Raw genomic sequence first — 23,344 nt, 5'->3', positions numbered from 1 at the left:
CCTTGCTGGGTAGAGTAATCTTGGTTGTAGGTTCTTCCCTTTCATCACTTTAAGTATATCATGCTGCTCCCTTGTGGCTTGTAGAGTTTCTGCTGAGAAATCAGCTGGTAACCTTATGGGAGTTCCCTTGTATGTTATTTGTTATTTTTCCCTTGCTGCTTTTAATAATTTTTCTTTGTCTTTAATTTTTGCCAATTTGATTACTATGTGCCTCGGTGTGTTTCTCCTTGGGTTTATCCTGTATGGGACTCGCTGTGCTTCCTGGACTTGGGTGGCTATTTCCTTTCCCAGGTTACGGAAGTTTTCGACTATAATCTCTTCAAATATTTTCTCGGGTCCTTTCTCTCTCTCTTCTCCTTCTGCGATCCCTATAATGCGAATGTTGTTGCGTTTAATGTTATCCCAGAGGTCTCTTACGCTGTCTTCATTTCTTTTCATTCTTTTTTCCTTATTCTCTTCCACAGCAGTGATTCCACCATTCTGTCTTCCAGGTCACTTATCCGTTCTTCTGCCTCAGTTATTCTGCTATTGATTCCTTCTAGTGTAGTTTTCGTTTCAGTTATTGTATTGTTCATCTCTGTTTGTTTGTTCTTTAATTCTTCTAGTTCTTTGTTAAACATTTCTTGCATCTTCTCGATCTTTGCCTCCATTCTTTTTCCGAGGTCCTGGATCATCTTCACTATCATTATTCTGAATTTTTTTTCTGGAAGGTTGCCTATCTCCACTTCATTTAGTTGTTTTTCTGGGTTTTTATCTTGTTCCTTCATCTGGTACATAGCCCTCTGCCTTTTCATCTTGCCTATCTTTCTGTGAATGTGGTTTTTGTTCCACAGGCTGCAGGACTGTAGTTCTTCTTGCTTCTGCTGTCTGCTGTCTGGTGGATGAGGGTATCTAACCCCCTATATCTTTTAAGTTTAAATGATTCTTTATTGCTGCAGCAACTTCTTGTATCATCAATCTGAGATTTTCTTTCCTTTAGTTGGTAAGTTTTATCACATCAGTATTTATTATTAGAATTAATTTAGGATTTATGTCAACTATCATATATGGCATTTTTTTATACAATTTTCCTGCTTTGTTCCTTGTTTCCTGTCTTTCATTTGATAGACTGAAATTTCTTTCAATTATATAAGTTTAGATAACATATGTAGTATGTTATTTTTTTCTTGTGTTTAACCGTAAGTTTTTAAGATCTATATTTATGTTTGTTGTTTCCTGTTCCCAAATGCATTAATACCCATATCCTTCCCTGAAAAATACAATACCTCTCTTCTTCTCTAAGTTCTATACAACTGTATATGTGGATATTTTATGAAGCATAAGTTATATATTTTTATATTTATTATTATTTCTGGATTCTGTTTTCATGACAGTAGATTTGGGGAGGATAATTTGGCACTTGAGGTATATAGTGGCTAAGAATGCATTTCATTTTATCACATTTTTTGTGTCATTTAAATTGTTATATCATGGGATTTACTATCAATTCATAAATTGCAGCAATTTCACAAAATATTTGTGTATGAAATGACTAAAATATATAAGAACTTGTTACCTAATTACAATTATTTTCTCATTTTAATTATATACACTTCACTTTTCTATTCTACGTAACCTTCTGTCTTTTGTGCATTTGTAATGCAAAGAATAGTGTCTGAGTGTAGCCAGATGAAAATTATTAATTTTTATTTTATATTAGAAAATTAGTTTATTTACATTTCTATAAATAAATTTCTTCTGTAAAAATATTTTATTGAAAACATTTTTTAGCTATTTGTTGTTGTAGATCTTATTATTACTAATGAATTTAGTTACATGTAATATTTAGTTAATAGCATGACTTATAGTTATTTTAAATACTTTTGTTGAAGTTTAAAGATAATTTGGGACAAGAAGTATGAATTCCACATTGTTAGAACCTTGTTTAGGCACAAGTTAATCTGTCAGGCATGGGTGAACTTTCCAATATCATATTATCTAAATTTAATAGACAAAAAAGGTTTATTCTCTCTAAGACTTTGTTTCAACATCTATTTCCATATTGATTCACATTATAATCAAAGCAAAAACTGTATAGAGCTATACCCTGCTGCACACACTAAAAACTGTCATGTAGATTTCTCACCTCAAGTACATACCCTGAGTTTCTGAAGAATTTTCCCCCAATGCATTAGCTAATTAAGTAACTTTACCTTATATATTTCACTTTTATAAAATTAATTATTAAGCTATAAAACCAAATTGTGTTACTGATAATCATTTTCCAAACATTCTTTGCTTGTGTTTAACTTTAAGGGAAGACTGAGATTGAATTGCAACTACATTTTTGTGATTTAACTCACCATTTATAACTTTGCTAGTATTCAGGAGACTTCTTCAATAAATAAAAGGATGAGCTATGAATATCATATTATGGTTGTAAATTCTCACAAAGGCAACATTTCACTGTTGTATGAGCTAAACCAGAAAGGTTTCCATGTGATAAATATATCAATGTCTAAACTCCCTGTTGAAATATGGCTATTTTTGCCCTTAAAAATGTGGATCAATCAATGTTATTGAGGACTTATCACCACTGAAAAATTTTTTATTTATACTTGAGACATTGATGAAGTTTCAAAATAATTTAGTCTTCTTAGATTATTGTTGTAGTCAGAATTTCTTTGTCTACTAAATTTTAGAAATAAGAATTTACATCTATATGTCCTATTTGGTATATTATTTTTTGTCAAAAGTGCTTTCTGCTTTGAGTTTACAATCATTAAAGAATCAATAAAAAAAATTCAAACAATAATTGTTAAATAGCAATACATGACCCTCATCCCAATTTGCTGTGTTTATGTGTAATCAGTGCTAAGATATACATGTCAATAGCATGATGTGTAAAATAAATGTCCTGCTCAAATAATTCTAGTTTTATAAGGAAAACATATGTAAGTGTACTGTTAAGTGTTTGTCACAGACTCTAGAGTACACATCTGTGTAAAGTAGCAGAACTGACTACTCTGATAACTACGTATTGAGAAAGTAGGAATTTATGAATATACTTAACATTTTTAAAGAAGATTTTACACTTGCTGGATTGTTTCTGCTTTTACAAAGAGCTGGTAAGAATGAATTTGTAAACCAAATTTTTTTCTGTAATTCCATTTCATGTACAAACATGGAGTATAATTTTTTTTGAATCATATTTGGGGTAGAAACAAATGTGAAAGCTAAACTGTGATGTTTTATCTATATTAATTTTGTCTTATACCTTAAACACTTTCATAGTCAAATGGAATGTTAAAAAATTATGTGTGGTCTTGAATATATATATATATATATATATATATATATATATATCCATAATTAGACAAATATTAAGTGCTAATTTATATTATTGTTCAAAATATTCATCCTCTTTTGTTTGAGGTCCAAATTTTACTTTGAAATTTTTATGTAGCTATGATAACACTTGATAATAAATATAATACATGACAAAAATTCATGAAAAATAGAAACAGTGACTTAATACAGGCACCATCCTGCATTGCATGGACAGTTAAATAATGGTTACACTAGCCCAAAAGGGAGATAATGTAGGCATTGTCCACTTTCACAGAAGAGTCCAGGGTAATCTTTTACATTATTCCCTCCTCTACTCTTCAGTTCATTTGTTTTTTTAGCACTGCACCTAACTGATGATGCAGCTGACTTCATCAGTGCCCAGCATCATGTCCCTCAGTCTTTAATTTGGGCTGCAGCTGTTATGGACAGGTCCAATTCTCTCAATGACAATGTCTCAGGAATGCCATGCATCTTTCTACATTCTCCCTCAAAGCATTCTATATCAACAAAAGAACTATTTCTCCTTGTGTATAAGTGCAGCTTAAAAATGTGGAGCAGTTAATCCTGCCTCCCCAACTGTAATTCTCAAAAGTGGAGAATGAAAAATTATTCAGCTTCCAATACATCAAATGAGCCCCTGTTGCCTACAGCAGCAACCTTGATGATACATCCTTATATGGCTATTTCTCCTTTTTTCCTACTGTGTTCCTCTTTCTCTTATTGATTTATTTTGCTTCTTTATATATTCTGCACAGAATATGTTATCAAACATATGTACTGCAAATATTTTCTTTCACTCTGTGGTTTGCCAAATCACCCTCTTAATGGTAATATTTGAAGACATAAGTTCATGATTTTAATGTAGCTCAATTTATCAAGTATTTCTTTTATGGTTAGTACACTTAATTCCCTGTTTAATATGCTGTTTACTACTCAAAGTTAATAAAGGTATTGACCTATGATTATTTTTCAAAACATTATTGTTTTACCATCACATTTAGGTCTATGATCCATTTAAAATTGATGTTATGTCTGTGGTAGGGGTCAAGATTCATTATTTTTCTAATGGATATCCATTTCACCTAAATTCACATGTTAAAGAAAGCCATCATATCTTCACTATGTCACTGCCTGGTGGGGATAAAATTCCCTGGCTCCCTACTCAGCTTTCTTTGACATCACCTAGGCAGTGTAGGATGGTTCTAAGTTTCTCAGTTGGCCTTTCTTGGCATGGGTGAGTATGGAGCCAGAATTTTGTGTGTTTGTGGTATTTTGCGTTTACTTTCTAAATTATTTTTGTCTTGCTAGTTTTCTGTATTTCTTGTCATTTGACTAGAGAAAGTAGGCTCTTGTCAGGACACTTTTATCTACTTCTGTTTGCACTTCTGGGTTGCTGGCTTCTTCCACTCCAAATCAAGGGTATATGGGCAAAAATCCAACCAAGGAAATTTACATTTATGATTTTCCTTGGGTCCTAAGTTCCTTAGCTGGTCTTCCTTCTTCTGTCCAACTTTTAGAGTCATTCTATGTTTGTTTTAATGTAAAATTCCCAGGGTTGTTCATTGCCAGAGAATTCGGAAAAGTATGAATACTCTGTCTTCACAGAGGCAGAAGTCTGACCTCTTTTCAGATTTTTTAATGCCTAGCCTTACACATCTTTGAGAGAAAAATATTAGAGTGGTATGTTCTCCACATCTCCCTGTGTTTCCCATATCCCTGAAATCTAGGCCCATCATGCTCTGCTACTTTGGCAACTCTAAGCTTCATTTTTTTTTTCCTGTTCCAGCCCACATTATTCCTGAAAGCTCAGATGGATTATCACATCCCATTGGCAACTCTGACTCCATAGTTTCTTTCTTCTGCAGCTTAAGAATTGGCACATGGAGCCAAACCAAAACCAGCATGTACACTCAATGTGCATTGGTTTTCTAAGTTATTTTGGTCCCATCAAATGATGGCTTCCTCAAAAAGTCTCCAATGCTTCAAAGAAGTGTTTTACTTTAGTTATATTATTGTCAGGACTTTTAGTCATTAACTACAAGAGAGTTGGTTTTCTATCAATTATTGCATCACAGTTGAAAACTGAAGTGCGCTGTATATATTTTAAAAGAAGAGATTAATAAAGATAACTGCAAACATTTACAAAGTATATTTTTAAATATCAGTTTCATATAAAAAAAAGAAAGAATATATACGTATATGAAAAACTAGATTTCCAAAATCGACTTCAAAACATAAAGTCTATGTTGAAAGATAGACTTAGAAAGATAAAGACAGACACTATATGATGATAAAAGGATCAATACAAGAAGAGAATAATACACTGGTCAATATATATGAACCGAATATAGGAGCGTTCAAATACATAAAACAAATACTAACAGACATAAAGGGAGAAATTGAGGAGACTTTAACACCCCATTCACATCAACTGACAGATCTTCTAGACAGAAAATCAATAAGGCAACAGAGATCCTAAAGGATACAATATAACAGATTTAATTGGTATTTTCAGGACATTACTTCCAAAAAACCCCAAGGATACACATTCATTTCAAGTGCACATGGAACATTCTCTAGGATTGACTGCAATACTAGGGCACAAAATTAGGGCGTGAAACAAACCTCAACAAATTTTAGAGTATAGAAATTATTTAAGCATCTTTTCTGACCACAATGTCATGAAACTACAAATCAACTACAGAAAAATAAATGAGAAAAAAATGATTACATGGAGACTAAATAACACACTACCAAAAAACCCCCCAAAAAAGAAAAAAACAAACAAACAAAAACAATGGGTCAAAGATGAAATGAAAGAGGAAAGCCTTGAGACAAATGACAATGAAAACACAACCATACAAAATCCTTGGGACGCAGCAAAAGCAGTTGTTAGAGGGGAGTTCATAGCAATACAGGTCTTCCTCAAAAAAAGAGAAAAATCTCAAATAAACAACCTAACCTGCCACCTAAAAGAAGTAGAAAAAGAAAAATAAACAAAACCTAACGTAGCAAAAGGAAGAAAATGATAAAGATCAGAGAGGATATAAACAAAATAGAGTTTAAAAAAAATAGAAAAAAATCAATAAAACCAGGAGCTGGTTCTTTGAAAGGACAAACAAAATTAACAAAGCTCTGGCCAGGCTCACAAGAAGAAAAGAGAGAGGATGCCATAAAAGAAAATAAGAAATGAGAAAGGAGAATAACAACTGACACCACAGAAATACCAAAAAAAAAAAAAAGACAATACTATGAACAATTATATGCCAACAAATTTGACAACTTAGAAGAAATGGACAAGTTTCTAGAAACAACAGCCTACAAAAACTGAATCAAGAAGAAACAGGTAATTTAACAGACAGATCACTAGAAGTGAAATATTGGGTTGGCCAAAAAGTTTGTTCAGGTTTTTCCATGTTACAGAAAAACCCGAACGAACTTTTTCGCCAATGCAATAGAATTTGTAATAGAAAAACTTCCTACAAAGAAAAGTCCAGGACAAGATGACTTCACTGGCAAATTCTACCAAACATACAAAGAAAAACTTATACTGATCCTTCTCAACCTCTTCCAAAAGATTGAAGAGGAGGGAATACTCCCAAAGACATTCTACGAAGCCAGCATCACCATGATACTAAAACCAGAAAAAGATACTACCAAAAAAGAAAATTACAGGCCAATATCTTTGATGAATATAGATGCAAGAATTCTGAATAAAATACTAGCAAACCAAATCCAACAACACACAAAAAAAGTTACACGACAACCAAGTTCGATTCATCACAGGGTCACAGGGATGGTTCAACATATGCAAATCAATCAATGTGATACACTACATCAACAAAAGAAAAGACAATAACCATATGATCATCTCAATAGATAAAGAAAAAAGCATTTGATGAAATTCAATATCCATTTATGATAAAAATTCTTACCAAAGTGGGTATAGAGAGAATATATTTCAGCATAATACAAGTTATTTATGACAGATCCACAGCCAATATAATTCTCAATGGTGAAAAACTGAAAGCCTTCCTGCTGAAATCTGGAACAAGACAAGAAACCCACCCTCACCACTTCTATTCAACATAGTATTGTAAGTCCTAGCCACAGCAATCATACAAGAAAAAGAAATAAAAGATATCCAGATTGGAAGGGAAGAAGTAAAATCATCATTTTATGCAGGTAACATGATACTATATATAGAAAACCCTAAAGACTCCACGCAAAAACTACTAGAACTGATAAACGAATTCAGCAAGATAGCAGGATACAAGATTAACATACAGAAATCAGGTGCATTTCTTTACACTAACAATGAAAGATCAGAAAGGGAATGTAAAAAAAAAGGAAAAAAAAAAACAATTTAGGAATAAACCTGTCCAAGGAGGTAAAACACTTATTTACTGAGAACTATAAAACATTAATAAAGGAAATTGAAAATGATTCAAAGAAATGGAAAGATATCCATGCTCTTGTATTGGAAGAATTAATATTGTTAATATGGCCATATTACCCAAAGCAACCTACAGATTTAATGCAATCGCTATGAAATTACCCATGACATTTTTCACAGAAATAGAACAAATAATCCTAAAATTTATATGGAATCATAAAAGACCCAGAATTGCCAATGCAATCCTGAGGAAAAAGAACAAAGCAGGATACATAACCCTTCCAGACTTCAGACAATACTACAATGCTACAGTAATCAAAACAGTGTGGTGTTGGCAGAAAAGCAGACATATAGATCAATGGAACAGAATAGAGAGCCCAGAAATAAACCCACATACCTATGGTCAATTAATCTTCAACAAAGGAGGCAAGAATATACAATGGAGAAAAGACAGTCTCTTCAGCAAGTGGTGTTGGGAAAGTTGGACAGCTTCATGTAAGTCAATGAAGTCAGAACACACCTTCACACCATGCACAAACATAAACTCAAAATGACTTAAAGACTTAAATATAAGACATGATACCATAAAACTCTTAGAAGAGAACATAGCCAAAACATTCTCTAACATAAATCGTACTAATGTTTTCTTAGGTATGTCAGTCTCCCAAGGCAATAGAAATAAAAGCAAAAATAAACAAATGGGGCTGAATCAAACTTACTAGCTTTTGTACAACAAAGTAAACCATAAACAAAGTGAAAAGACAAGACAACCTACAGAATGAGAGTAAATATTTGCAAACCATGTGACTGACAAGCACTTAATTTCCAAAATATACAAACAGCTCACACAACTCAATATCAAAAAAAACCAAACAAACCAACTGAAAACTGGGCAGAAGATCTAAATAGACATTTCTCCAAAGGAGGCATACAGATGGCCAACAGGCACATGAAAAGATGCTCAACATCACTAATTATTAGAAATGTAAATCAAAACTACAATGAGGTACTACCTCACACCAGTCAGAATGGCCATCATTAAAAAGTCTACAAATAAAAATGCTGGAGAGGGTGTGGGGAAAATGGATTCCTCCCACACTGTTTGTGGCAATGTAAATTGGGGCAGCCACTAATGAAAACAGTATGGAGTTTCCTCAGAAAATGAAAAATAGAGTTGACATATGATCCTGCAATCCCACTCCTCCTGGGGTTATGTCCAGAGAAAACTATAATTCGAAAAGCTACATGCACTCCAATGTACAATGCAGCATTATTTACAATAGCCAAGACATGGAAGCAACCTAAATGTCCATTGACAGATGAATGGATAAAGAAAATGAGGTATATATATATATATATATATATATATATATATATATATATATATATATAATGGGATATTACTCAGCCATAAAAAAGAATGAAATAATGTCATTTGCAGCAACATGGATGGACTTACAGATTATCATACTAACTGAAGTAAGTCAGAAAGGAAAAGACAAATACCATATGATGCCACTTCTATACAGAATCTAAAATATAACACAAATGAACTTACCTACAAAACAGAAACAGACTCACAGGCATAGAGAACAGACTTGTGGTTGCAGGGCAGAGGGTGCAAGAAAGGGATAAATTGGGATTTGGGGATTAGCAGATGCAAACTATTGTATATAGAATGGATAAACTCTAAGGTCCTACTCTATAGCACAGGAAACTACATGCAATATCCTGTGATAAACCATAATGGAAAAGAATATGACAAATAATGTGTGTGTGTGTGTGTGTGTGTGTGTGTGTGTGTGTGTATATATATATATATAACTGAATCATTTTGCTGTACAGTAGATATTGACACAACATTTTAAATCAACTATACTTCAATAAAATAAATTTTAAAAAAACAAAGATCTCATATACAAAAATAAAAGATCAATAAAATTAAGATTTTTTTGTAATTCTGACCAAGTTAAAAATTAAAATAAATTAAGTAAGAATTATATAGACAAAAATATATTAGGAGTATGAATGTTTTATACTGATACACATAGCTGGAGTTAAAAAATATATTTGACATTACTATGAAGAATTATTCATACAATAAACTTTAAAATTGAGATCAATACTCACTAACTCATTTTATATATGTTAGACACATACAGTGTTTTAAATAAATTACAATTTGTTTCCAAAATCACAATCCAATAGATTCCAAATCAAAGTAAGAATCTTTGGCTTATCTTTAAAAAGAAGGAAAAGCAAATAGTATAGGAATTGTACTTTTCCATGGAGCCGAGTAGTTGCTGCATATTTTGCCTGGAAAACATAGTTACTTGTTTGCCACAGTACTTTCCTTTCCCCATTTGTCCTTGACATTGTGGTCAAGTAAAAATGTAGAAATTATTTTTCTTGCTTTCTTTTTTTTAATTTTAAGAAAGACTAAAATCAGAAATCACTCAGATCTACTTTTTTATAAACCTCTGAAAATAAAAGTTTTGCATAGAAGTTGTATGTTATGGAAAAAAATGCTCAAGAATGTAGTAGATTATAGGAATACAGGCATTGATAAACTCAGGCCACTCTACTTGATTACATTATCAACCTACCTCCTGTAGACATTTTTAATTGCCAGATTGGTCTTAGAAAAATAATACTTTTCCTGGAAAACCAAATCAAGGAGTGGTTAATAAAACTTTAGTGATGATCCATGAAGGAAGAAAAGTACTAGGAATAAAAGTCATGAGATTCAGTCATCTTTAATGTTTTACTTCTGTATAAACATCAAGAATATGTAATTTCCATCTAATATAAAGCATTCTAGAATCATGCCAAATATATTCAGACTGATGGATGATATATAGAGAGATGGAGCTGTAAATTGTTAAAAATCTTGAAGGTATTTTTTTGGGGGGAAGGGGACAGGACAACTTCCTTCCATGTAGTAGGATTGGGGTCAGGAAGATTTTTAACTCATTACTTTCCTGTTCCCTTGTTTAAATTTTTAAAAAAATATATGTTTTTATTTTGTAATTAAGAGAATTTAAAATAATAAAAAATGTTAACATTTTTGATAAATATATTTAAGCAAGCTCATACAATCCAATTAAGATATATATCCCCTAATAAATATACAGAGTAATATTTCTGTAAATATATCTTTTAATTCCAGCCAAACGATTGCATTTTTAATATGACTATTCAATTCAGAGGTGTGTGATCTCAAGTTTAATATCTAGGTCCTCATTTCTAACATGAATGGCGCACAGTGAATTTTATATAGATGGAATAGGTAGAGAATAACACTTAATTCTTGTATTTAAACCCAGGATTTTAAGTGATATGACACACATCTACAAAAGAAACAAAATCCTTCTTGGAATTTAAAATTTTTTCATTACAGATAATGTAATTTTACATGCTCATTACTCATTGGGGTGCAAATAATAAATCGTATAACAGATGTATAAATGCATTACTACATGACAGAAGGATACTGATTAAAATTCAGTTACTAACTGGCAAATATGTATGTATTATTTATGAGTCCTCTTGGCACACGATATAAAGAAACATTTCTCCCTTTATTTAAGTGTTAATCTCAAAGGACCTATCAGTAATTAAAATAAACATAATGTATAATCATTGTTGAGATTCCCACGCAATTTATTAACTCCACACCACTCTGATATCTTCTGGAATTTTTATTACTTCAATTCTGTTTCCTGGAGCATAATATAGTTTTACTAACAGAGATTTCTAAAGGTGAATAAAACAATCTTATTAAAGGGATAAGTAAACAAATAAACTGTTAAGTGCTAACTGTGGTTAATGTGAGAAGACATCTTATGAATGCGATAAGCAATTGCAGGTAAAGTGTATTTCCTCATCATTTACAAGAACAAATGTGATTAAATCATCTAAATTTCCCTTCATTCTTAAAAAACAAAAAAACTACTGTTTTTCTAGATAAGTTTATAAGTGTGTAAAGTACACAGTCAGGGTTCTAAGATTTTGTAGGCAGGTACACTTCATCATTTTGTTTGTTTTGTTTGGAAACAGCGTGAGAAAACTCCAGTCCCTGGTCATGTTTTGTAGTATAATCTTCCAACTGGGTTTTGAAAATCATTTTGAACCAGCACTATCTTTCAAAATTTATGGTCATCTGATATAATGAAAACTAAAGATGAGCCATATCCTCCAAATATGAAACCCCAAGCTAATGAAAACAAAAAAGCAGGAGACATGTATATGTAACATGGATAAAGAGAAATTACAATTATGTTAATGCTCAGACAATGTTTTTAGAGAGAAAGAATACTTGCTCTAATATTTTTCACTCCTTTGGTTTTATTTTTGTGATAAATATTTTGTGTTATATTTTGATGCAAAAGTCTTACAAGTTTTTGTTATTTAAGTAATTATATTTATAGGCTAAATCATTGTTTGCATATCATTTTTTAATACATGATTCAAGCAAACAAATTATTTCTGTGCAATTGACTGACTCAACTAGGTAGATGCTTAGTACACATTAAGACTATTTGAATGGAATACAGACTAAATAATGATCAATACTCTATTTTTAAATAAGCTATGATTTCTTTGCAAGTGTGAATAGAATACTGCAATTCTCAACAATGACACTGACAAATATAAAACTAATTTATTCAACCATCATCAAATAGTATAAAATATCCAAATATTTACTACATTATTTAAATTATATAAATTTAATTATAGTCTTTTTAAGTATTTTATTAGTGCCTTATTTTCAATATACTTAACAATTCTTCAAATCATTTAATATGCTGATATTTCTGTATCTTTTCCCACTGTTTTTGTATTCCTTTAGGTTATGTCTTTTGGTTTTGAAGAGTAGTAATGATATTCACAATAAACCAGTGCCTAAATGTTAGGATTCTAATTATTATTTTATTCTTTATTGTGTTTTCCCTTCTAAGCTTGAATTCAAAATGTAGACTGGTATTCAGTTAATTTCTTTCTAATATCTGTATGATCAAATCTTTACAACTGTATGTTTCCTATCATCTGGAGATGTACTAATTTATTCATTTAAAACTCACTGAGTTCTTATTATATGACAAGAGATATAGTGGAGAACAAAATATGATCTCCACCCTCATGAAGCTTAACTTATGACAGAGAAAGACGGTGAGAATACAAATAAGAAAATAAATACATATAAATTTAATATAATGTATTCATGTGTTCTAGGAGTATAATGAGGAAAGATTAGGTAATAGAAAATGAAGAATAATGTATTTTAGACAGGGAGACTATTGAAGACCTCCTCAAAGGTCTTGAAATTTGGGTACATGACAGCATGAATGAGGGAAACAGACAAATATCTTAAGTGTAAGAGGTTTTCAGACAGAGGTAACAGCAGACACTGAACCCCTGAGGCTTGAGTGTGTGTGAAGGTTTGAAGGATAAAAAGATATTTAGTAATGCAAAGAATATTGAAGAATAGTGATTTAAAAAAAATAATAAGTTAGCCAAAAAACAGTGTATTTTATATATTTATTGGTAGGCTCAGCTGAAGTCTTTGGATTTTATTAAGGATAGTTTGAATAAACTATCTGATTGCTGAGTGGAGAATAGAGTTGAGGGTCAAGTGTAAAAACAGTAAAACCAATTGTAAGGCAACTGCAGTTGCAGAAATGAGAGATGATTGTGGCTTGGGCTAGCATGATACAGGTGGAGGTGATGAAAACGATAAATATTCATATATATATATATATAATTATATACAGTATAGTATATAATATATATCTCATATGCATATATATTCAATTATATGTATAAATATATGCTCATATACACATACATCTATATTGAACAGTGACATTGGGGTAGTCAGTGGGTTAGTGCTGTTTAAATTGTAATGACAGAGGCCTAGATAATATAATGTATAACATTGAGGAGTTCACATTTTTGAGCAGAAAATTTTGAAAATACAAGTTCATAGATAAAGAAAAATAAAGCAATCTTTACATGGCTCCATATACTAGAGATGAGTTAAGTGAAAATGTGAACAGAAAATCTATAAAGTTTATTAAATATAAGATATGGGAATGTTGTTAGGGCCTATTTTTTGTGGATAACAATGTCTGAATCAAAAAGTCAAAAGCACAGCATATTACAAAAAAAAAAAAAAAAAAAGGAAGACTACGAAGAAGACTTCCGTTCATTGAAGGATACTATAGACAAAGTTGGCAGAGAAATAACAAATAGGAGATGAATCCAAAAAAGTAGAAAAAAAGATATAAAAAGGAATGTCAAAAGACTAACAAGCATATGAAGAGATGCTCAAAGTCATTTATAAAAGAGACACAAAATTACAATAACAATGACTGCACACATTAGATTTTTTCGCGTTTAAAAGGTGGTTAATGCCAAGAAATTCCATGGATTTGGTGTGGAGGAAAACTGTAGATTGGTGTTGCAATTTTAGAAAGCAAACCTAATTTCCATTAATCCAGTTTCTGAATGTATTATAGCCCAGAGAAATTTTCCAAAAGATCAATGAGACTCCATATACATGAATGTGGAAAAATAAATCTTCTCTGGATTTCTCAGTGTTCTTATAAAGTCTCAGCCTCCTGAGGCATAGGAATTGATACATGATGAAGATAGAGAAGGTCTGTTTTCACTTCCTAGAAACATTTTGCATTTCACCTAAGAAAAGAGTTGATCTGTAGCCACTTGTCTCTCTAATAATATATCTAATTGCTCCCATACTCTGGAATAAAAGAGTTCCAGACTATGGACCGGGGTAACCTCAAAGGATGGCTGAGTAACAAGAACTCTGGAGGGATTCAGAAGTTATCTTAATAGGTATTTACATTTCAAAAGGGATGGACATCTGGGTTGTAAGTCTAGAGAAGCTAAATCTCTCTCATTTAGAGATTTATTTACATACTAAAGTGTGAGAATAAGAACCCAGGATAACTTATTACTACTTTGCCAAGGAAAACTGCCTCAGAGGGTGAATGCTGACAGCTGCCTCTTTCCCCCATGTAAGCAAAAAAATATATATATATATATTTGTGGGTTTGTTGCGTAAAATATGGACCTCATATGTGTAGGGTGAGATCTATCTTTCATTGTGTTGTCCCATGGATAAAAATTGGTGTTCAGGGAATCCAAGTGTCTATTATTAGTCATAAATAATAATCTACTTTGGTTCAAAGACCTCATGTGTGCTTTCAAAATAATATTAATAAATATAGATATTAAAAAGTTAACAGTGAATGCTCATTGTAGTATTGTTTGTGTTAAAATAAAATTGAAGGTGTCAACCTCAGATATAAAATAGTGAGTTATTTTACCAGCAAAATGGGTTTATTCGGGAATAGCAGAGACCTGCAATTTGGGTTAGGCAAGCTCTAGTGAAACATAGGCAAGTCTAGAGAACAAAGGGTAGGGGATTCCTTTTATTAGGTCTTAGGAGGAAATTGGGAGGGTTGTTTTGAACAAAAGTTCACTGGAAAAGAGCAAGAGTCTGAGGTTGCAGAGGTTTCTAATTGGTGCAGGCTACAGCTAAAAGCAGAGGATTAAATTCCCAAGTGATCAATGTCCTCCCTTATACCAGAAGAAAAGGAACATTCTTATCTTCCTTCTATCTGCTGCTTATGCATGCTGCAAAAGTGGTATGTGCTTGAGAGCTCAAGCACATACCACTGATTCCATTTTAAAATGTGGTTTTCCTTTATTTGTTTTCATAGAGGTTACCAAGGTGTCCACACCTAGTATATGAATTATACTAGTATATCAATTAGGTGCCACACCTGATGTTTGAATGCTGACAGATTCTGTCCTTGATCAAACTCTACTCAGGCTCCTCTGAGCTCATTTTCAACAAGGCTTCAACTTTGGACTTCTGTGTTCATCCCTGCATTGTCCAATTTTTAGCAAGAACAACGCTAAGTCAGTTTAGCCAGAATCCTCCATCCTCCATATCTGATCACCCTCAATATCTAAGTGGGTTCCTTATCCTGCCCCATTTTCCAGGTGATATCCTGCTGTCAGCAGGAGTCTTGTTAGGTCAGTTTAGCCAGAACACCCTTTTATCCCTGATTGCTCTTCTTAGTAATTTTCCATCCACTTACCCTCACTCATAGACTCTTGACTACAAATTCCTTTTCCTGGTATTTGGAGTTGAGCAAAATCTCTCTCCCACACTGCAAGACCCATTGCAGTGGTCCCTACAGCTATCACAGTAGCCCACCTTGAATAAAGTCTGCCTTACCATCTTTAACAAGTATCATGAATAATTTTTTCTTGAATAATGCTGTGAAATACTGATTGGCAACTTGAAGTAATGGACATCAAACTACATGGATGGACATAAAACTGAGCTGAGAAGAAAAAGGAATTTAAAAAAATGAAGTCATTTCATGATTCCATTTATATAAATTAAAGATACATAGAGAGATTCCTTAAAAAACTAAAAAAAGAACTACCATATGACCCAGCAATCTCACTCCTGGGCCTATAATCAGAGAAAACCATAATTCAAAAAGATACATGCACCCCAATGTTCACTGCAGCACTATTTACAATAGCCAGGACATGGAAGCAACCTAAATGTCCATCAACAGAGGAACGGATAAAGAAGATGTGGTACATATATAGAATGGAATATTACTCAGCCAAAAAAAGGAATGAAATTGTGCCATTTGCAGAGACGTGGTTAGATCTGGAGGCTGTCATACAGACTGAAGTAAGTCGAAAGAGAAAAACAAATATCGTATAATATCACTTATATGTGGAATTTAGAAAAATGATACAGATGAGCTTATTTGCAAAGCAGAAATAGACACACAGACATAGAGAACAAACATATGAATACTAAGGGGGGAAGGGGTTAGGATGAATTGGGAAATTGGGACTTATATATATAAATATATTACTATGTGTAAAATAGATAACTAATGAGAACCTACTGTATAGCACAGGGAACTCTACTCACTGTTCTGTGGTGACCTAAATGGGGAGGAAATCCAAAAAAGAGGGGATATATGTATACATATAGCTGTTTCACTTTGCTCTACAGCAGAAACTAACAATGTTGTAAAGCAACTATACTCCAATAAAAATTATTTTTAAAAAAAAGATATATAGAGAGAATAACCACACATGTTGTACAAAACATATACCCTCAAAAGTATAGCTATCAAATACGTTAGAATCACTGCCTAGGATAGTGGGGGATGGGCAGGGTGGGAACAGGAAATAGAATAAAGGAAATATATATTTTAAAGGAGGAAGTGGTATATTGATGAAAATTTGGCATGTAATGAGAAATATTAATGCATCCTTCTGCCCTTGATGAAGAAAAAGTGAAAATATGTCTTTCTGAAATACTTAAAATACTTGCTTAGGTTAATCACAATCATACATATTAAAATTATATTTTACATTTGGACTATCATAATTGTATAGCTTTATATCCATTTTAAAATTGCAGACTTTTAAAAATAGGATGATATTTATGGAGATGAAAATGAAATGTTGTCATTATCATACTTTGCAAGTCCTTTCTGGTAATTGAATAATCTAAAAATGGTAATTAGCATTTTAGCTGAACCTATGATTATTTATTAATGTTAACAGTGCTAAAAAACAAGACATGTCCAAAATGGAGTTGCTTATGCTAAACCTCACATCACCAAACCGATACTTAATTTAATTACAGTTTTGGCTCCCCCAGAAATGAAATCTTAAACCAGTCAATCTGAAATCACCTGGTCAGCAGCAGTTAGGTAATCAGCTTGATAGACGCTTACCATCCCCTGAAGGAAAGCAACCCTGAAATAGCCAACACTCTTCTTTGCCTAGTATAACTTCCTTTTTCTTGCCCCCTCTGGCTATAAAAATCTCATTTTGTATAGCCCCTCAGAGCTCCTTTCTATCTGCTTGGTTGGATGCTGCTGGATTTGAATCGATTTTTGTTCAGATAAACTCTTAAAATTTTTAATATGCCTCAGTTAATCATTTAACAGTTCTGGAGTTAGAAGAGGAAAACCGAAGGAGACCCCTGACACCCTGGGAGGAACAATGAGCAACCAGTGTAGGTTTGAGTTGAGCCCCTTTAGTTCGCTTTCTCCCTGCCTCTGAAGGTGGAGGGTCAGTCCCTCTTGGTCCCTAGCTCCACAGTTTTTGCATTATAAATTTGATCTTTTTTTTTCCCCCCAAAACTGAGTCTGGAAATCACTGTAGTCAGACTGGGTGTCACTCGGAAACAAGACTGGGTCCAGAGTTGGACTGGGTCCAACTTAAGCTGGACTGGGGCCAATGTGAGACCTTAGGTGAATAAAATTTTAAGGCTGAACAAGCAGGTTAATCTTACCAAAGAAAATCTTGAATTACAGTAGCCACAGTGGAGAATCATTAACTTAAATAAACTTATCCATTTACAATGTGCCCTAAAGAAAAAGAGGTCTAAGCCAAGAACTCACCATAAAAGGTAGAGAGAAAATTATTTTTCCTCCTCGATAGTTTCTGGTGACTAGGATGAGACCCACTGGGACATCCCACTCCAGAGCCTGCAGATAGAATCCTGGGAAAACTGGCAGAAGTCAGCAAAGGGTATGAATTCTTACTAAAGGCAGCTCTCCCAGATTTCTTTCTATCGTGTTTGGTTGAGAGAGGAAGTTAAAATATCACTTTGTCCCTTCCTTCCCAAAATCAGATTGGCAGAAAGAAAAAAAAAAAAAAAAAAAAAAAAAAAAATATATATATATATATATATATATATATATATATATATATGAATTAGATCTTTGAATTGTGACTTGAGAATTTGCTTTTGGGTACCCATTGATCATTAATCTTTTCTCTCTCAGGGACAGCCATTGCCTTCTTGTTTGTCTCATTTTGTGCCCTGAGAACTTTGCTTGGCAACCTTAAGGTTGAGGGCTCCAAATATATGGCCAGACAGAAATGTGAGTTAAACTTCATTTGCTGCTAGTGTCCTACTAACTATTGCCAGCTCTCAGGGGAATTGTATAAGTCTTTCTTTTGGAGGGCTATCTTTGGGAGTGGCTCTGGATATCGGGAGAGCAGTATTTTTGCACCCTTTTGGGGGATGACTCTTGCATTCATGAGGTAGTTTGATATTGCCAGGAATATTTACTGTTTGTCTTTGCTGAAACCTGACACTATATTTAAAACATTTTTTTTAATTAAAAAAAATTTTTTTTTAAGTAGCTCTGTGGTGAGAAGTTGGCAGATTGGAAGCTGATAATTCAGGGTCTGAAAGAAACATGTTTTTAGGCCTTCTCTCCTAAGCTAAAATCAAAGTATGTACCCAAAAAGAAAAAAAAAAATTTTTTTTTTTCTTAAGCCTTTGTGGAAACATTTACTAAAACATTCTAAAGATACATAGCTCTAAATCTAGAACACAGGAATCTTTTAAATTTCATTTAGTTGAAGATTTTCTCCCTGATATAAAGAAGCAAACTGAGGATAATGTACCTGGATGAGTGTGTCAGCCTCTCCATAACATTCAGGTTGCAGCAGCTTCTTTGAGGAATTAAAAACAACTATTTTTGTTTTACAAATTGAGTCTTTACAAGAACTGAAATGTGGTTATAGAAACAATTCAAAGGCCACCTATCCTTTTTACCAACTCCAAAATCTCCCCTATTCATCTCAAAAGGCTCGCAGATATTATAAAAACCCCAATTAAGTAGAGGCAGGAGACCAGAAGAGCTCTCTCCCCGTGAAGGTAGCAGAGCTCAACAGGGAGAAAAAAGACTCCCCTTCTTTCCTGGCAACAACTCAGCCAATAAAAAGCCATGGATTCTGTTTACTATAGCCCTCCCAACTTCCTTTTCTGCTATAAAAGTGTTCACCTTCTTTGACGTCTAGGAATTTGCTTGCCATGCTTGCAGATCCCAAATTGCAATTCTCTACTGATCTTAAATAAACCCATCTTTGCTGGAGAAATATCTGGGAGTCTATTTGTTTTAGGTAAACATATTCTACCTGGTCTTCTCTAGGAACCAAGGAAATTCTTATAAGAAGGAAAAAAAAAAAAAAAGAGAGGCTATTTTGAAAACAAGAACTATGAAAGATCTTAAAATTTTATTTCACAAATGTAAGTAAAAAGCTCTAGCCATGTGAGAGGTAACCTTAACTTATTCTGTCTGCCAGAAACACAATTTGGATGCAATTGTTCTTTTATAAACTAGTGTATTTTGCATTATCATACTCATCTCATGGCTAAAATCTTAAAGTAAAAGCTATAGATCTCTGTTTCTGTCTGTATGTATATGTGTGTCTATGTATGTATGTTACAGATGTGTGATGTTTTTCTACCTCTGGATGGAACTACCGAAGTTCATTTGTTCAAAAGCTCTATTTAAGTGTCTTAAAAGTCAAATAAATCAAGTATACTCTCAGAAATATGGAAACTAACACAAATGTTTTTCAGTTTTGCCTGATCAAGCATAATATTTGGTAAATAAAAGCTAGTTTAAGTTTATTGTTTTAATTAAAACAGATATGTCTTTAGAGCTATCAATATTAAATATAATTCAGGCAGACAACTTTTATCCTACCTAGGTTTTAATAAGTCAAATAAGCTCATGTTATCTCTGTTATAGGATTTATGAACAGAAAGATAACTTTAAGATGATGGTTATCTGTTTAATGTAATTATTTTATAAAGGAAAAATAAAGTCTTTATATTTACCACATTCTTACCATTTCTGGTGACTTTATTATTTTAAGTTGTTTCATATGTTGTCATTTTACTTTGACCTGAAGAAATTCTTTTAATTGTGTTTTATACTGTATTTGTCTGCTGGTGAAAAATCCCCTCCATTGTTGTTTGTCTGATTTTGTTTGTTTGTTTTTGCTTTATTACTGCAAGATTTTTCAGTATAGAATTTTAATTTGTCAGGGTTCCCCCCCAAACCCATTTTTATCAGCTTGTTAAAGAAATTGTTAAATATATCGTTCTATTGTGTTCTGGCTAACATTGTTTTTGTTGAGAAGACTGTGATTTTTCTTTTTTTTTTAAATTCTCTTTGGTAGGCGATGAACCTCTCTCTTTCTCTCAGGTTTGAATGCTTTTATAATTTTCTCCTACATTAATTTTCACTGATTTAGGTTATGATGTCCCTTGCGGTAGATGTCTGTCCTGTATATCGTGCTTGAATTTTGCTGCTAGTTTAGACCTGTGGTTTACAATATTCATCACATTTAGAGTATTTTGGGCTATTCTATCTTAAATATTTTTCTGCTCATCACCATCCTTTGGCGATCTGATTACATGTCTGTTAGACTACTTAATATTGTCCTATGGGACACTGAGACTGATTTTATTTATGCATTTACTTATTTTGGACATTCTCTCTCTGTGCTTTAATGCAGATCAGCATTTTCCAGTCGGACTCTCTGAAATGATAGAAATGTTTTACAATATGCAGTATCTAAAGCATCATCTCAACACCATGTGTGGTTATTGAGTACTTGAAATGGTGCTTGGTGAACTGAGTCTATCATATTGGAAAGCTCATGTTAGGATGGTTTACATGGCTGTGTCTTCATATTTTCTTTTATTTCCCGTGTTCAATATATTGCTTAGCCCATTTAGTAATTTTTAAAATATAATTTACTGTGTTTTCTATCTTTAAATTTCCTTTAAAAAGTCTTACACTACTCTCCTAACTTTTCATGTATTTTTTCTTAAATACTTGAATATATGTTGATTGTTGATTGTTTATTTGAACATCACTATCTTTTCAAGATTGTTTCTATTGACCAATATTTCTCTTAGGATTGCATTATACTGATTTTAGTATATATCTAGTAATCTTACTGCATATAGACAGTGCCAAATTTTGAGTTTCTGATTATGTTGTCTTACTTTTAGAAGTTTTAAAATATACTTAGGCAGGCAATTAAGCTATTAAAGATTAGCTTGATACATTTATGACATTTTTATATTTGTGGGTACAGATCAATATTTTAGTCTTTATGCTAGGGCCAGTTTAGTTCTTCTACTACTATATTGATACTTCTAGAGGTCATTCCTAAATGTCAAGGAGTGTCTTTATTCTTGCACATTGGCACTTGAATGTCTCTGAAACTTGCATGACATTTTAGAATTGTTTAGATTATAGCTCCTCTGTATATCTTTGCTGGTCTCGAGAAGTTTCAATTTAATATATAGTCCCAGCAGAGGCAAGGGACTACATTAGCGGATTTGCAGAGCTCTGTCTTTTCATGAACTGCTCTTTCTATTACTCTGTCCCATGAATTTCAGCTGCCTCAGTCTTTCCAATATTCATACTGTCTCCAAAGCTCAGTGCTCTGATTGGTTCCCTCTGACTGTGCTGCAGTCTATAAAGTGCTTCCAGGCAGACAGCAGTATAACTATTGGGGTACCTTGTTTGTTTTTTTATTTTTTATGGAATCAGAGTCCTGTGCTACGTGTTGTTTGGAAACAACTGAAACCAGAATATTATATTCATCTCCAATATGAGAGCATAATAAAATATTATCTAGTATACATAGACTCAGAACACTGAAGATACCTCTAGATGTAGTACTCAGACAGGGTGAGAGCAAGTCTTTTTATACTGCAAGAATAATGGACATAGATAATTATTGATCCTGGACAATGATATAGTCTACATATAACAATATACAGCAAGAAAAATGAATTAGTGTCATGAAGATAAAAAGGGAGAAAATACTGTCATTATTTATAGGTGACACAATTACCTACTTAGAGAAGAAAGTGAACGAATAAACTAATTACATAATGTAGCACATATGCTGGATACAAGCTCAACCTACAAAAATCAATAGTAATTGTCTTCTCATGTGACAGCCAATTAGGAAATTTAGGGAAAAAAATAATATGCAATAAATATTTGCAGTAAATATTGTTTTCCAAAATTTTCTTAAGCAATAATGCAAAATAACTCTACACTAAAACATTTACTTCTGATAAATGTACTTGCTCATGTACCTCAAGCACAATATTTTTAGCATATTTAGCTAGAACAGTTTGGACATTTTCAATGATGTTTGCTATTTATAATTTTAAATGACATATGTGTTTAGAAGTGAGATTTTATTCTCTCTTTTTAGATAAATTTCTTTTAGGTACTGAACAGATTTTTAATGATGCAAAAAGAAGTCAATAAAAATATTTAAAAATAAAAAAAATCCTATATTATAAAAAGAACTTGCATTTTTCAAGTTTAAACCACAGGGTTGGCAGTTTAACAAGAAATACAGAATATATTTCGAGTCGAAACTGACACAAACAGACTGTTTCTGGATCATTGTTTTAACACACTGACCAAGAACAGTTTGTGTTTGTGGCAAAGGCCCAGATATGAAATAGACTAAAATAGAATTTGGTGGAATTAAACAGCTTAGAAAGAAACATGTTCTTGTTGGAAGAGTTGTGACTCTTGGAAAAATGACTGAGGACAGTTTACAGAATTTTTAAAAAATTCATCCTTTCCTTTCTCTTTGTGCCAGCATACAACCAATCACCTGTTCTTCCTACTACCCGGGGAAAAATTATAATAAGAGAAAACATCTGGGTGATTTAACTAAGATATA

The 23,344-nt window shown here is 32.6% G+C and overlaps 1 protein-coding gene across 3 annotated transcripts in view; it reads left to right on the top strand.

Annotated features, from left to right (window-relative positions):
• The first annotated feature begins 543 nt into the window (after positions 1-543).
• The window catches only part of LOC309627547 (bifunctional heparan sulfate N-deacetylase/N-sulfotransferase 4), an 865,109-nt gene continuing 842,308 nt past the window's right edge, over positions 544-23,344 (top strand). For all 3 annotated transcript variants that reach the window (XM_082389627.1, XM_082389626.1, XM_082389624.1), the window contains exon 1: positions 544-19,853. The gene's annotated coding sequence lies outside the window, so the exon portion shown is untranslated. The remainder of the gene's footprint in view (positions 19,854-23,344) is intronic.

The sequence above is a fragment of the Balaenoptera borealis genome, assembly GCF_965194805.1.
Source record: "Balaenoptera borealis genome assembly, chromosome: 4".
Taxonomy (NCBI): domain Eukaryota; kingdom Metazoa; phylum Chordata; class Mammalia; order Artiodactyla; family Balaenopteridae; genus Balaenoptera; species Balaenoptera borealis.
Note: the sequence above shows the minus strand (reverse complement) of the source record. Positions and strands in the feature narration are given on the sequence as shown.